Here is a 15960-nt window from a genome sequence, read left to right on the forward strand (position 1 = left end):
TAGTTCGGCAAAGCAACCCGACAGTTAGGTGCGTCCCGTAACATTCGGGGAAACTCAGCCGATTTTGTCTAGTCGGATTACAATCGTGCCTATGTCGTGACAGATTCTGCTGTATCGGATCAAATTCCTAACAATGTTCTGTGTATTCGGGACGGTGTCCTGTGGAACGGGAATTATCTAGAGATCTACAATGCGACTGAGACCAGACAAAGCCGTTTGCAATGCGATAGAGCGGACCGTGATAGGATGACGTTCCGACAGTACCTGATCATCCCGATTATGCCGACAGTTTTCGAACGGACAACTTCCGTCAGCGTCGGTTCACTGTCTTGTCACTATCTGATCTCTGTCGGATTACATTCGGTAGAATCGGGACGCAGTCGTGACAGACTCGGTCGAATTTTACCTGGCGAAAGATACAAATCGAATTTCCATCCACGATTCACAGGATCTTGATCAGACTTTCGACAAATTTTAATCGGGAATGGTCCTGACAAGGACGGCAGTAAAAATCGTGAATGTGTGACCCCAGCTTAACAGGTAAACACGATAATAAACATTTGTTTTTCATCTATAATATGAAATTAAATAGACATAGGTTAACCCATCAGCACGAGTTTGCTTAATTTATTTATATATATATTTAATGTTTACATCACATATATGGTCATCGTATGACTTAAGAGGTCAACCCGACAATTAATTAGATGGAGTCTGGACTAAAATAAACACGAAACGAAGCTACGTTATTTAATGCTCGTGCCTAGTTTATTATTCATTTTATACTTTTAATAGTTTGGATAAATGTTTTACATTGTTATAAATAAGATATAGTAATTTGATTAAAATTGGTGAAAATGAATTTGACAGCTAGTGCTTCTTTAAAAATTTATCTTTGCTTGTTCAAGAACTTCGAATGTTTATTGGCATATATTTAATTGGGAGTGTCTTGTTTTATTCCTAATCATGACTTTCCGTGGTCTACATCAGAACAAATCGAAATATTTAATTTCAATTTTGCCCTTAATTGAAGTTTCGAACTTGTTCTATATGTTAGTTTTATATTGTCAAAACTGATAATTTGATTTAACTTCGTTAATATCTTCTCTTTTTTAATATAGTATTCCTTGGTTTTGCTCAATTTGTGCTTACGGTACGGTCAAACATATAAATGGTGGAATGAAAGCAAAGCGTCACAAAGGTAACAAAACAACTTAGAAACACGAATCCCCAAAAATTCCAAGAAGTTGGGCCAAATACTGCTATGGTAATATATATACTGAGCCAAAAAAGTTTAGCAACAAAAATGTGAAATTTTACTTTATTACAAAATCATAACAACATATGATTTTGATAATCACAAAATGGAATTATGACATGTCAGAAGCAACATGAATGTTTATCAATCACATTCATTAGAATATTCTTTGTATGGAGCGCGGGAGGGTCAAGATGCGGAAATGAGTATAGTGTTCAAAAATCATTTTTTCAGCCATGCCCCAATTGCACCAATGAAGGATTGACAGGCACACCAGCAGCTGCCCTTAGTCATCCATTACTTGTGTGACTGGAAAAAAAACTTGTCATGTGTTGACATAAAGCAAAAGTAGCGCTTCTCACTGACGATAGTATTTTTGTCTACGAGATATCGACCTATCCTGTGCAGTTGCATTTTGCCGATATCTGTTTTTTAGTCTCTAAACTGTTGCCTTATACACATTTAATCGAGCCGAGATGTCAGCAACACTCATTTCGCCATCAACCATCCCAAGAGCTTTTTGACGGTCATTTTCGGGGAGGCCTGAAGCCGGTTGTTCATCAATTGGTTACATTTAACCCTCTGTTGAATGTAACCCAGGGTTAAAACATTTAACCATTGGTTGCATGACCAAGGGTTAAAATTCTGTTGTTCAACATGATTTTAACCCTTGGTTATGTAACAGTCGGTTAAAAAAAAATAACCAAGGGTTAAATTTAAACTTAGGATTTATGTTCCCACTATGCAATGTTTTCAAAAGCGTATGTGTTTTTCTTACCAAAGGTGTGTTACTGAACTTAAGTAAAAAAGAAAAACAAAATACAGGACTGTACAAAAGGTTAAACATCAATTATAATTACAATGCTGAAATGGCGCGAAATCACCAGGAAAAAAGTACGACTGTTTTAAATTACAGGTAAACTAATGATGTTTAAATATACATACAAAAAATTGAAAAGTGTTGCTAAATTTTTTTGGTTCAGTATATGCCTGGGATAACAAAATCCTTACTATTTTATTAAACGTCACCAATACATGACTGAACACTACCACTTTAGGCTTTATTCATATTGTTTACTCTTAATTATATAACTTGTAGCAAAAGTATTTTGATATATTAGAAAACACCATTTATCATTGATATTTTCATTAGTATAAATTACTTGTTAACAAGAAAATAACAATCAAAACCAAGGAGTAAACAGAGACTCACAAAACTAAAAGACATTTTCACCAACAGTTATGAATAATAAATAAGAAACAACACGATCTCTACTAAAAACCAGGAGTGAAATTAGGTGCTCCGGAAGGGTAAGCATTTCCCTGACCGTATCCAGTACCCTTCGTGTTATTTCTTTGTTCAGTTCGGTACTGATGGAAGGTTATAAGTTATTATGACTGAGGAAGAATATCAGATATGATTTCTGACACACTTTTGTCATAATGGCCAATCAGCTCATGATGGCAACCGTAACATGTTTTGAGTGATGACCCTGATTTGATTGATTCATAGCCCTGTCTTAGCAACTGAGAAAGCAGTATTCCTCGTTTAACAAAATCAACGTACTTTGAGCTAGCTCTTGAGTAACTTATCAATTGAGACACATATACTCCATATGCTGGTAACGCATAGATGTTGCTACACAGACATGGAAAGTTGACTTTAGGAAAATTAAATTCATCGCGTTTGTCATAAAGTTTTGTATTTTACCTATGAATTTTCGAAAAACTAAGGCTTTTCAACCTCAGGAATAGATAACCTTAGCTGTATTTGGCAAAACTTTTAGGAATGTTAGGTCCTCAATGCTTTTCAACTTCGTACTCTATTTGGCCTTTAAATTTTGTTTTGATTCGGGCGACACTGACGAATCCTTTCTAGACGAAACACGCGTCCGCCGTTAATATAAAATTTAATCCTGGTATCTATGATGAGTTTACTTATTATCTTTCATTTTCCCGAGAAAAATATGACCCGGTGATAAGACATAAAGACATAGAAGAGATAAAAGAATCGGGGTAATGATTTCTAAAAACCTACCGTGATGTTGCGTCTTCGTCATGACAATCACGCCGTCAATCGATTCTGTCTCTGCAACACACACACCGCTAAGTACGCAAATCATAGTGTCTTTACTGTAACTTGCAGAACAACAAGTAGTGCTAATAGTGCAAAGGCTTGCACACGATATAATGGAGTATGTGTTTATTGATTTAATCACTGCCGTACCAGAAACGTACCGCCTATCTTTGTCAATGCTGAAATGCTGTGACGGTACATGCAAATTTGTATTACAAGCCTCAAAATGTACAATAACGACAAACATAATAAAAGTGAGTTTGTCAATTCCAAAACGCATTTCGTTCAGCTAAACATAAAACTGCTCAATTCATCAAATAGAAGCCGAAAAGTTCAGCTACATGTATACTAGTACCTGGGTCTAGACACATTTAAACTTTTCATCACACAAATATTACACTGTTAGAATTGACAACATTAAAACACGTTTCTAATCTTGTGAAGAATTCGTTTTGATGCACACTAAGAAATTGTTTAATTCAGAAATATTTAAAAATAAGTGTGTTTGACATAAAGGTATAAACGATGCATGCTAAAATGAAGAGTTTCTTTTAATTATTTATGATAGTTCAGTCTGGTAATTAGCAGTATGTATGGTACAGAAATTAACAGTTCGATATATGAATTTAACTTTTACAATTAAATGATAATTGTTCAGCGATTTCAAATTTAAATAATTGCACAGTTGACATTAACCAGCTTAAATGTTAAAGCATCGATGATTTTTCAATTTTGTATTTTAATAAAAAAAAAAAAAAATTTCATTAGTTATATCTATCACGTCTATAGTCGATGTTTGAATCAATATGAATACCCTCTAGACCATGTATATCGACGGTCGTGTCCAGTTTTTTTGGTTTGTTTGAAGTATTTACAATGTCACAATTACTTAAATACAAAAACAAATGTCTATATTATGCAGATGAACAGTTGGTACAAAAAAAAAGAGAAAGTCGTTTGTTTTATACATTGATATAGCAATCGCCTGTTCCGTACTTTTACTCTTATAGTTGATGTGTTTCCTCAGATTTGATCTTAGACCCGAATTGATGTCTGTTAAATCGATGCATGATTATTAAACAGCGGTTTACTACTATTGATTTTATTTATAGCATGAAACTTCGAGATATTTCCAAACTTTAAAAAAGGAGAGATTTTCACTGGATAGTCGATTAAGGTAGATGAAAGTCTTTTTAAGGGCAACAAGTATAGATAACAGTCTAATGCAATCGACAGAAAGATAATATATTGATCTTTTGAAGCAATATTTGTCATCTCTACCAGCGGCTATTGTCTTTAATCGGCTTCAACCTTAAAAAATAATAATGAAATAATCCCATCGAAAAGTAAAAGAACATCGGTTTAGGTATGTTTGAGTTGACTGTTTTGTAATTCAAACGTATAAACCAGCATCTCTCATCCAACATCTTGCTTCAGACTATTTCATTCATAAATATTTGTATATATTAACATTAATAACAAATGATCAAATGAAGTACTTGAACACAAAAAATATTGATGAAGCGAAATCTTTTTTATGAGTAATAATACCTCAGTAGGTGTATTTGAAAGATCTTTTGTATGTAAAAAGTAACAAAAACACTTGGCGCACACCATGATCTATACATGCATATCATAATTTTAAAAATATCATTATTTCATGTATTTCTATGGATAATCTACGGTATGCGTCACTTTCTGATAATTTTCAGGCTGCCTTTCCATGAAATATGAAAAAGAAATTTTCTTTATGTTTCTTTAACTTTCACAAATTTAACCTGAGAATCGATCATTAAATAATCTAAATTTACAAAAAAGCACAAAGGTACAATACATGTACATGATGCTTTATTGCGGGTAAATTCAATTTGTGTTGAAAATATAGATGAAACGTAAAAATTTTAATGCTGCAATTTTGATAAATCTATCGGATTTTACACTATGCTTCAGATCTAAATTTACAGTGCGACATCCCTACAATGGCTTCAATTTAGTGATATTAAGAAAAATAGGTGGCGTAGTTTCTTACTACAATCAACAACTGTATGCTTCATGTTTTGATATACTTATAGTTAAACAATACTTGGTATTCAAGTATTGTCTGAAAAATTTAGAACATATTCACACTTTCGAGTTTTCAAAACTATCCTGTCCCGTTGTAATATTCAAACCGTAATAAGAGTTCACTTTTTATAATGAAATAAATATAAAACATAGGTACATGTAATGATCATTTAAATGTATGAAATGAAATAGCACTCACTTTGTTTGTTAAGGATAAATAGTTTTTCTTCTGCTTCAGGTAAAATTTGTTACTTATATATCTTTAGATTTTATTTCATCTTAAAAAGTAAAACAATGTTATATAAATTCCCTTTTTTGAAATTTGATTTTTTTTTATAAATATAAAACTCTCTGTATCACTATTTGAATTCAGACCATTTGACAATAAATCCTTACTTTCTATTGATAAATTTAGATGTATGGTGTTTATCCGGAAAAAATATTTGCTTTATATATCAGCAGTCTGGCATTGGTTTTATTTTTGAAAAAAAAAAAGTATTTCCCTCAAAAGTAAGGTATATGATATAAATTAATTTAAGGGGATTGTACACTTCCTTAGTACAGCTTTTAGGTGTTCACTTTCATAATTAACTGACAATGAAAAGTCGTTCATGTATAGCATTTCATAGTGCATGGAAAACCATGTAATATGAAAATTAGAGGGTAGAAAACTGACATTTTATTGAACAAAAAGGGAGTGAGTATGTTCTAAGGTTGGAAAATTCCCCTTTTTCAAATCGCTAACTGATTGTTATGCTTTAAGAGAAGAAGTCTCTGTAAAACTTTCAGCGGGTATGTGTGCCTAGCTTCAGTGCTGTCGTTTTGGAGAGGTTGGCGTGCTGTTACTCACATACAGTGGATAAAATTACGTAAATGTAAGTTAAATAGGAACCAGTAATGACAAGTCATTGATATACGTTGGGCATTCGTATGATTATTAGCTTCGCCACATTTCTTTTCCATGAAGATGATTTGGTCCCATCCGTACTCATAGTGTTCAACTCGGAAACCTTCGCTTATTTTAAAGGTATACTAGGCAAGTAAAGGCCATTAATTTACTCGTTACAATTGTTTGATTTTGTCATTTCAGAACTTTTTATAACTGACAATAGGGTATGTGCTTATCTCATTGTTTAAGGCTTTTCAGATGGTTTGTGACTATGCTGTACTGTGTAAATTAGCCTCTTATATCTGTCAGGTTTATGACGAAGCGATTAAGTTATAAATTATTAGAAGTGAGTTACGTCTCTTGTTGACATTTTTTCGCGAATAATCTTGTCAGTTTTCTAAACTAATAAATGTTGTAAATAATGAAATTTAGAATAGATAATAAAAAAAATTAATTCGATCTAATAATTTTTTCTTCTCACGTTGAAACTTTCAGTTTAAGCTCAGTCAGTCATTAATTTTTTAGAACAGAAATGGTCGTATCTACAAAAAACTTTAGATATTTATGATTTAAAATTGTTATAGGTTCACGACTTGTTTCTATTATACATGCTATATTTGTATGAATTTTGACATGAGTCGTTCATCACAAAAATATATTAACAGTGTATAATTTTTTCTGTAATTTTGATTTCATCCTTTGTACACACCACTAATAGTTAAACTTTAACTTTTACAGTTTGCGTCAAACATTACTAAAATTGAATACTTAATCTTGACAAATAATACATTTTTGTACTTGTATGAACTTTTACATGAATCTTTCATCACAATTATATTAAAAATGTATGATGTTTTTCTGTCGTCTTGATTTCAATTTTTGTACGAACATTATAGATAATTCAAAAGGTATAAAATTGCCGTAATGATTTGTTTTAGCTAAAATCAAACATTTAACCAAAAGAGAATAATTTATCAAGTCACATTCACTGCTGAATTTGCAATTGTGTATAAAAAAAAAACACAAATGTGTATACATTCGGTTCACATGTATGTTTGACATAAATGATTAAGAAAAAACTTTAAAACAAAAAAGTCACTTACTACAATGTCTTCAAATGTCTTTCCATCGGTTTTTTGTTCAAATGATGTGTATTCGGGTGGCTACACAGTAGACTTGAAATATATGAGTTTTACTTTGAGATACGTATCATTTGTCTTACTTCTGTAGAGTTTTGACTTTACTTTAAAAAAATCAACAGCTAAACCGAAATCATCCGCTTCGTAAAATGGGATACGAAAAGAAATCAATATCGATTGGTTCTATTAATAAACGCTTACTGTTTAATTGGGTTTTTTTTTCGGTAGATGATATGACATACTATTGTTATACACCTGTTGCCAAAGGTGTAGCGACATAAAGATATGGTTTGGGCCAGGAAAAACATAAAGGGTTTGACACCTTTAAAAAAGGACCTTTTGCGAACATATACTTACTGCTTTTATGCCAACTTAGAGCCTAATTGCCTCTACATCATTAAAAGCCTACAGAGTTTAAATGATATTCATATATATTAATACGACGATAATCTGACTTTTATATTTTGCATAAAGAGTAAACTTGACACATTCAAAGTTTTCATTTCGTTTGTCAGCATATTGTTTCGCATGTTTTAAATGAAGTATTAGTCTCAATTCACAAAAACCCTATACTGATACCATTAAAGTATATACAACACAAGTTTTCACATTAAACTCTTTTCAATGTGTGTCAAATAACTCTTTCTGATACCATTAAACTACAAGTTCTGAAAAATTAAAATGCAGACAAAATATCCCCAAAAGCACAACATGGGATTAATAAATAAATCAAATTATAATCTAATAACAGCCATTATGTTGCTAAAAACTTACTCAAGAAAAAACACAAACACGATTTTAAATGATTATAATTATTTTAAAATTCAATAAATGACACCTGGTATTGTTGCAGAACAAACTTTGATTATACTATTTTAATTAGCTTAATCCTGATAATGCGAGTTCTTTAAAGCTGCCAGAGGTTCGTGTATTTAAACCGGAAGATATGGAACAGTATTGAGACCGAACTAAACATTTGTTTCACATGTTTATGAGAAAAGGAAACATAAGTGAATGACAATAAAAGATTCATATAAAATAATACTTATGCATTACAAATGCTTATCGAAAACAAGGTGTGAATATTAATGATAAATAGTGAAACTATGTGTCGCTAAATTTAACATGTTTTATCATTCGTCGTTAAATATTTCATGTAGCAAAAAATCTACAAGCAAGGTTGACGCTTCCAATAAATCTTGGACTAAAAATAACCTTAAGTTAAATGGTTCATAGTTACATAGTGAGCATTGTGACATAAGAAATTTATTGATACAAAAAATATATAGATGTTGTAATAAAGTAACATCAATCTTGTGTAGCCATTCGAGCAAAACTCTTTGAATAGTTTGAATTAATAATTGAAAGCCTTACAACTAAAAAAAAATGTGGAAAATATCAGCATATCAAATGACAGTATATTCTGGTATACTGCATTGAAGTATACCCTTACACACAGACTGTTTTGAACTAGTAATGTATTATTGCAAGGATATCATGCACATCTTCAAGTTACAATTTAATCATGATGATTTTAATTTCATTGATCATGTTGTTGACTAATTGACAATATTCAATGCCATAAAATTACAGTAAAAAATACGACATTCAACAATATATTTTGCTATTAATCGCAAATGTCTAATGATAGATATTTTCATGATGTATAGTATGCTATCATTGTAGCCATTTTGTCAACTTTCATTATTTGTCATTTATCAATATTTGAGTTGTCTCTCTTTGTATAAAGGTGATTACACCTGAATGTTTATGTAGTATTCAGACAAGAATTTTTGAAGAACAACTTTCACAAGAATGTTAAGTTTAAACACATTCATTTTGTTGGATTGGGGAACAAGTTTTGCAACTTATATTAATCCCTTTCCACTTTTCGGGTGCGAGTCCTGCCTTGTAGCGGCATTAGCCTACTCTTTTTTTTCGAAATCTACTAGGGTGTCTTTAACGTGCAAAAGATATGGCTCTCTCTCAACACAAGAATGTCACATTTAAGTAATCTAATTCGAGGGAAAAGAGAAGACACAAATGTGCACAACATTTCCGCAAATTGTGAAATTGCATTTTTACATAAATTACATAATTGTTATGCTTAATGATTCATGGTCATATGCATCAAACAACAGCACAATATTATTCCGTTCTGAACTGTACGTAACTTCATAATTTCATGACGTGATATTCAACCGTGTGTTAAGGGAAATAAAGATATGAAATTCCAAATTTTTTTATTTGTTATTGTTTAATAATATTTATGTCAACCTGCTCTTAATATACTAAAAATGAAATGTCCCTACTCTCTTATTTACACAAAATAAATTTAAGCATACTATTTAAATGTTTGTCTAAATTAAAGCATTCCTCTATGCCTTTGTTTGAGACACATTAGGTAAACTAACGTTTTATAAGATATATAGTTTTTATTTTCCTGAACATCCAGCATTTGCAGCATAGTCACAATAAAGCCGGTGAATATTCCAGTGCAAATCTCCAGGACAGTATTGTTTATAGGTAATACCGTCGACACATCGTATGTAAGATCCACATTCATTTGGGTATGGCAAATATCCATTTATTATAGTAGTACAGTCTGAAAAGAAAAACTCATTTTCATTGCAGGGTAATAAAGTAATTTTAATACAATTGAAGTCTGAAATAATACGTTTCTATAGTATTACTGTTTGAAAACTACTTTTTTATGGTATTGGAAATTATAGTTTCTACGGTATTGAAGTATCTGAAAATAAATAGAGACTGTATCTATTGACCACAGACACATTTGCAAAAATGCATGATTCAGACTAATTATACCGATGCAGGATTCGCGTATTTAAGACTGAATTGTAAATTTAAGCATATAGTATAAGTGTCATATCATGTTGTATAGCGGATGTAACTAGCTCATTTAAAGATTCACACATAACAGATGCAATATTAATATGCAAAATATTGAAATATTATCAGTTAGTTATTAAATGCTACTGTTATGACTGTTTATCTATTTAGTTTCTGTAGTCTTTATTGTGTTTTAGCGTTTATTTATGGAAATGTTTTGTTCACATTCAGGCTATCCAGCCTAAAACATTTTTAAAAATATGGTTTCCATGTCTATTGTTTAAAAATGTGCACAGTAATCGAGTTGTTCGAGGGTATAAGGAGAGGTCATCTAAAGCGATCGATGGTCAGAACACTTATTTCGTCATATGCGAGAAGAACGTATGGTAAGGGCACACATAGTGATACAGTGAATGTTGGATGCTGACGCGTTTTCCTTCTTACTTTTGTTTGTGTTCGTTTAAACAAAGTTTGTCACAAAAACCAAGGTTAAAAATCTTTCAACAGAAGTTATTCTTCCAATAAACACCCATGTGGTCACATAAATCAATCTGTTGATCTTTCATAATAATAAAATGTAATGTTATCAATGGGTAAGAAAATGGTAAAAAAATCCATATTGATACTTTAAGAGACAAGTTAGTATACGAGATACTTGTTTCCTACTGTAAACCTAAGTAAGAATAGAAATAGGGAATGAGTCAAGAGACCACAATATGTAGTTTACTCGAAGCTTACGAAAAAATTATCTTTTTTTCTAAAACTACATGTAACAGATGCATGCTTTAGTCCCAGAACTAAATACATATAAACCAAAAGGATTATAACATACATTCTTGGACATATTGCTATAATGTTGTTATGTTAAAAGGAAAATTATTGTTCCAGGACAAATACAAATTGATGATTTTTCGATAATGCATACTGGCATTTCTGAATGCATGACTATGCCCAATGTATAATTGATTATAATGGTATGCAACTTTTATAAAGCGTCTCTTCATGGATTTCTTCACAATTCCTCGGTCTCATCAAATGTATCTCACAGAGACTAGTATATACATTTATTGATTTTATAATTTCTCAAAAAAAAAATTAAGAAAAATATAGTTCATTTGACTTGCAATGTTATTTAATCACATTATACCGTTTCAGTTTTGAACATTCAGAAGAAAACAAACACAAATGGACTACAACTTATATGGAAACATAAAAACTATACATATAAACTTGGATACACTTAATTCTTATTTTAAACTTGATCCCATATCTCGCTTTACATGCTATACAAAATCTTTCTCACCCGGTTACAATGCTGAGGTGCATTGCTGGTATCAACATTCAATACAAATTGGTATGAAACATTCGCGTGATAAACCTGTACATAACCCAAGTTACACCTGTATCAATTAGGAAACAAGTTTCATCGTGAAATGGCAATTGTATCTATGGTTTGTTCGTTCTAACTTCGTCTCTTACGACCGCCGTTGCGTCCATCTTAAACAAATCGTTATGTCAATAGTGGTAGGATTCCATATATATGTAATATTAAAAAAAGCTCACTCAAATATTTTCCCGACAGGTTATTATGACCCGGGTAGAAGTAATTAGGTAAAAGTGTGAAGGAGGTAAATATTCAGAAATAAATAGGTTCCTCATATCATAGGAAAATATTCGAACGAAACGAATTATTTACCTTCACAAGCTTTGCACTGGCGATAAATTATACCAAGAGGACCTCCTAGCTACAGTTCCCAGCTACACTGAAATAATCAAGTTCCGTGCTGCAGGTTGGTGCAATAACGGAAACAGTAGTATAACTTTGTTTTTAAAGTCATAAAACCATTGAGAGAAAACAAATGCATGCAACTAAACGAGCAAACCCATAAATATAAGAGGCAAACAATGGAACAACAGATAAACCATTCTGCAAAAAAAATCATGAAACAATATGTATGAAGCAACTCAAATTTATCGATGAGGAATTTAATCACGTTAATAAAAAGGAGTTAATAACAGAGGACTATTCGAAATAAGATATATTCACATGGAAAAAAGTATTGCAACACCTTGTGTTTTTAGAACTTGAAAATTCAGCCTCTTATTTTGGATGTAATATGATAAAATATTTGTAAAATAATATTGAAACATAGTTTAAGATAACATTGACATTTAAACGAACAAAAAATTATTGCAAAAAGAGAGATGTATCTAACCACAATTTTAATAACAAAGTGAAGTGTTTTTGTACAAAAAATGCATTTTACTTTTACTGTATTCGAATTCGAACTTTACAATGTCAGACATTTCAAAATTAATCTTAAAATGATTGTTCACATTATGGTTGATCGTTATGCGTCAAATGATTAGTACTTTCTGCGCAGCATCCATTCAAACGGATAACCGCCTCTTAACGTCTTTTGATTCCTGCCTTAAATCGACTAATTTGTTACGGTAGCAGCAACCATTTCTGATAAAGGGCATTATTTATTTCATGACGTTTTTGAACTGAACTTTCGCGCACTTTACGCCCAATAGTGTCCCATATATGCTCGATATGGTTCAAATCCGGGCTACGATCGTGCCAAGAATTATGAACCGAATTCCATTTGAACAATGGATCTTCCTCCACGATGCTAATTTCGAAGTTTGGCGAGCTCTGCACTACGTTGGATACGAACAACTGTGTGTCTGTTCGTAAACAAAGGTCCCCGAAATGTTGTTATAGCACGATAACCAGTAGCGATGAGTCGATCTCGATCATTTCTTGTTAAAAGGCTCCTCAATGCACAACACTCTCTTTTTATGATTGTATTGTATGTGGAAATAAAACCAACAATAACAAAGCATTACGAAGAGAAGATCAAATTTAGAAACACGAATCCAATAAAAATAACCACAGGGCGACATTAGATTATTCAGAATGGTTAAAAGTAACTATTCCTATTGAACATGTTATATCCATGTGAATAAAATTGTAAAATAACGCATGTGTTATATTCAATCATCATTAACGTACGACAACATAACTTCCATCTTTAAATAATGATACACGTATACAAAAGTCAGATTTTGAAACAGTACACAGAGTTATTTTTACTTTCGGCTTCTTCAAAGGCCTTTACTGTTATATATAATATCAAAAACAAAATACATATGGAACGTCACTACGAAATTAATGTACTACTAGTATTCACTTGCTGGTAGTGTTAACACGGGCTGTGAGAGAGGTTTTTTTTCGTTTCTTTTGGTAAGGTCGTACTTCTAAGGTGTCAGAAATGTGTCACTTGGAAATAATTCGACGCATATGATATTGTTATTATTTTCACAGAAGAATAGATAAAATTAGCTAAGTAAAGAACTAAGTTTGGTCAGTTTGAACATGTTGAAACTGCATATGGCAATTTCAAAAGTACTTAATTTATATTATTTGTACCACAGAAGTATGTCTCTTGTTATAAACAAACTATATGCTAAAAATATTAATACATGTCCTTTTACATATCAGACTGGGGATCATCCCTCGATCTTTATCAGCCATTGGCTTACGTCTCGAGCTGATATTTGCGCACAAAAAGGTACCCGGGACGATTTGTAAAAGGCCCTGCATTAATCTCTCTTATAACTATGGTCATGGTTACGCAATATGTTCGTTATGTTGATAATCAAATTACCCCAAATTTGCCAAAAAATTACAAATAAATAGTATTTAGTAGATAAGTCCTCTAGTTTCAAACTTGAAAGCCTTGCCTTTCCCTTGACCAGAGAATCAAATGAAAATTAGACCGATTAATTTTATGACAGAATAATACCCAAATGATACTTTAATATGACTTTTCTCATTTTTAATTATATACTTGAAGCAAAATTGTATTGAAATAACAGCATAAGACTCATTTTTTCTGAGATAAAGCAGATGAGATAGGGGAAAAGAAAGAGACCGAAAAGAAAGAAAATGATGGCGGTGATTTTAAAAACCTTATCCTGTTGCGGTGTGTTCTTCATGACGATCACTTCGGCATCTTGTTCTGTTGCTGCATCACATACACCACTAAGTATACACATCATAGTGACGTCACTGTAACTAGCAGAACAACAATCAGTACTTACCCTGTTGCGGTGTGTTCTTCATGACGATCACACCGTTAATCGGTTCTGTTTCGGCATCACATACACCAGTAAGTACACACATCATTGTGTCGTCACTGTAACTAGCAGAACAACAATCAGTACGTATAGTACAAAGGCTTGCACAAGATATCATGGAATCCATGTTAATTGATATTATCACTGCCGTACTAGACACGTACCGCCTATCGTTATATATGCCAAAACGATGTGAAGGTACTTGAAGAATTGTATTACATACTCCGAAAAGTGCAACAACAGCAAAAACATTGAGGTTGTCAATTACAAAAGGCATTTCGTCCACTTATACAAGTTTTCAAACGCTTAATTATTTGAATATTTAAAAAGTTAAACTACATGTATACCTGCGTCTTAACAGATTTGAACTATCGTCAGTTTAAGTCCCACACTGGAAGATTTGTCAAATCATTTTATTACCTACCAATGAACCATTAAACTATGAAACACATTTAATATGTAGTCTACAGACTTTTAACAGTTTTAAAAAATCAAAGCTAAAAAGATACTTTCTGTTCATTATTTATGATAGTTCCATAATTATGTAAATTAATAGTTCGGTAAAGAGATTTCATTTGAAGAATTACATAAAATATGTTGCGCCATAACAAAGTGTAACTATCGTACGGTTGACCTCTTCTTACAAGTATGAATGGTTACATAGAGATTTATTAAGCTGGTTTATTCTTGTCTTTTAATGTCAAACGATTTTATGATTTTTTCATAGTTCGCTTCAATAATCTCGTTAGGGATTTCTACGTCAGGAATAAATTACCTTAGCTGTATTTGGCAAAACCTTAAGGAATTTTGCTTCTCAATGCTCATCAAATTCGTACTTCATGTGGCCTTTTGAAATTTTTCGGATTCGAGCGTCACTGATAAGCGTCACTGGCGAGTCTTGTGTAGACGAAACGCGTGTCTAGCGTAAATACACAATTTGATCCTAGTATATATTAGACCGTTGGTTTTCCCGTTTGAATGGTTTTACACTAGTAATTTTGGGGCCCTTTATAGCTTGTTGTTCGGTGTGAGTCAAGGCTCCGTGTTGAAGGTCGTACTTTAACCTATGATGGTTTTCTTTTTAAATTGTTATATGGATGGAGAGTTGTCTCATTGGCACTCACACCACATCTTCCTATATCTATCTATGGTGAGTTTTATTAAGTCGATGTTAATATCAATATGTGTGGTCTCATGATCAAGTGCATCAAAGGTAGTAACAGTTTTTGAGACTTTACTTGACTTAATTTAAAGGAAACAATAACATAAATACAGAAACAGATAGTTATTTTATGTTGATAGAAAACGATTGGAAGAAAATTAGAATGGCAAATTTTGAAATTTGTCATAATTAAAAACCAAAATCCTTTAATTTTAAACAAGAATATCAAATAAAATCAAAGTAAAATGCTTAGTCGCAATCATTTGTTTTAGAATAAATTGGAGAAATTATTTTCCTTTTCAACTTTATGCTTATTCTTTTAATTTAAGAATTGTCTGATTAAAAGCATGGATTATTTTATTTTTCAAATTGTAA

The sequence above is a fragment of the Mytilus trossulus genome, chromosome 6 (assembly GCF_036588685.1).
Source record: "Mytilus trossulus isolate FHL-02 chromosome 6, PNRI_Mtr1.1.1.hap1, whole genome shotgun sequence".
Taxonomy (NCBI): Eukaryota; Metazoa; Mollusca; class Bivalvia; order Mytilida; family Mytilidae; genus Mytilus; species Mytilus trossulus.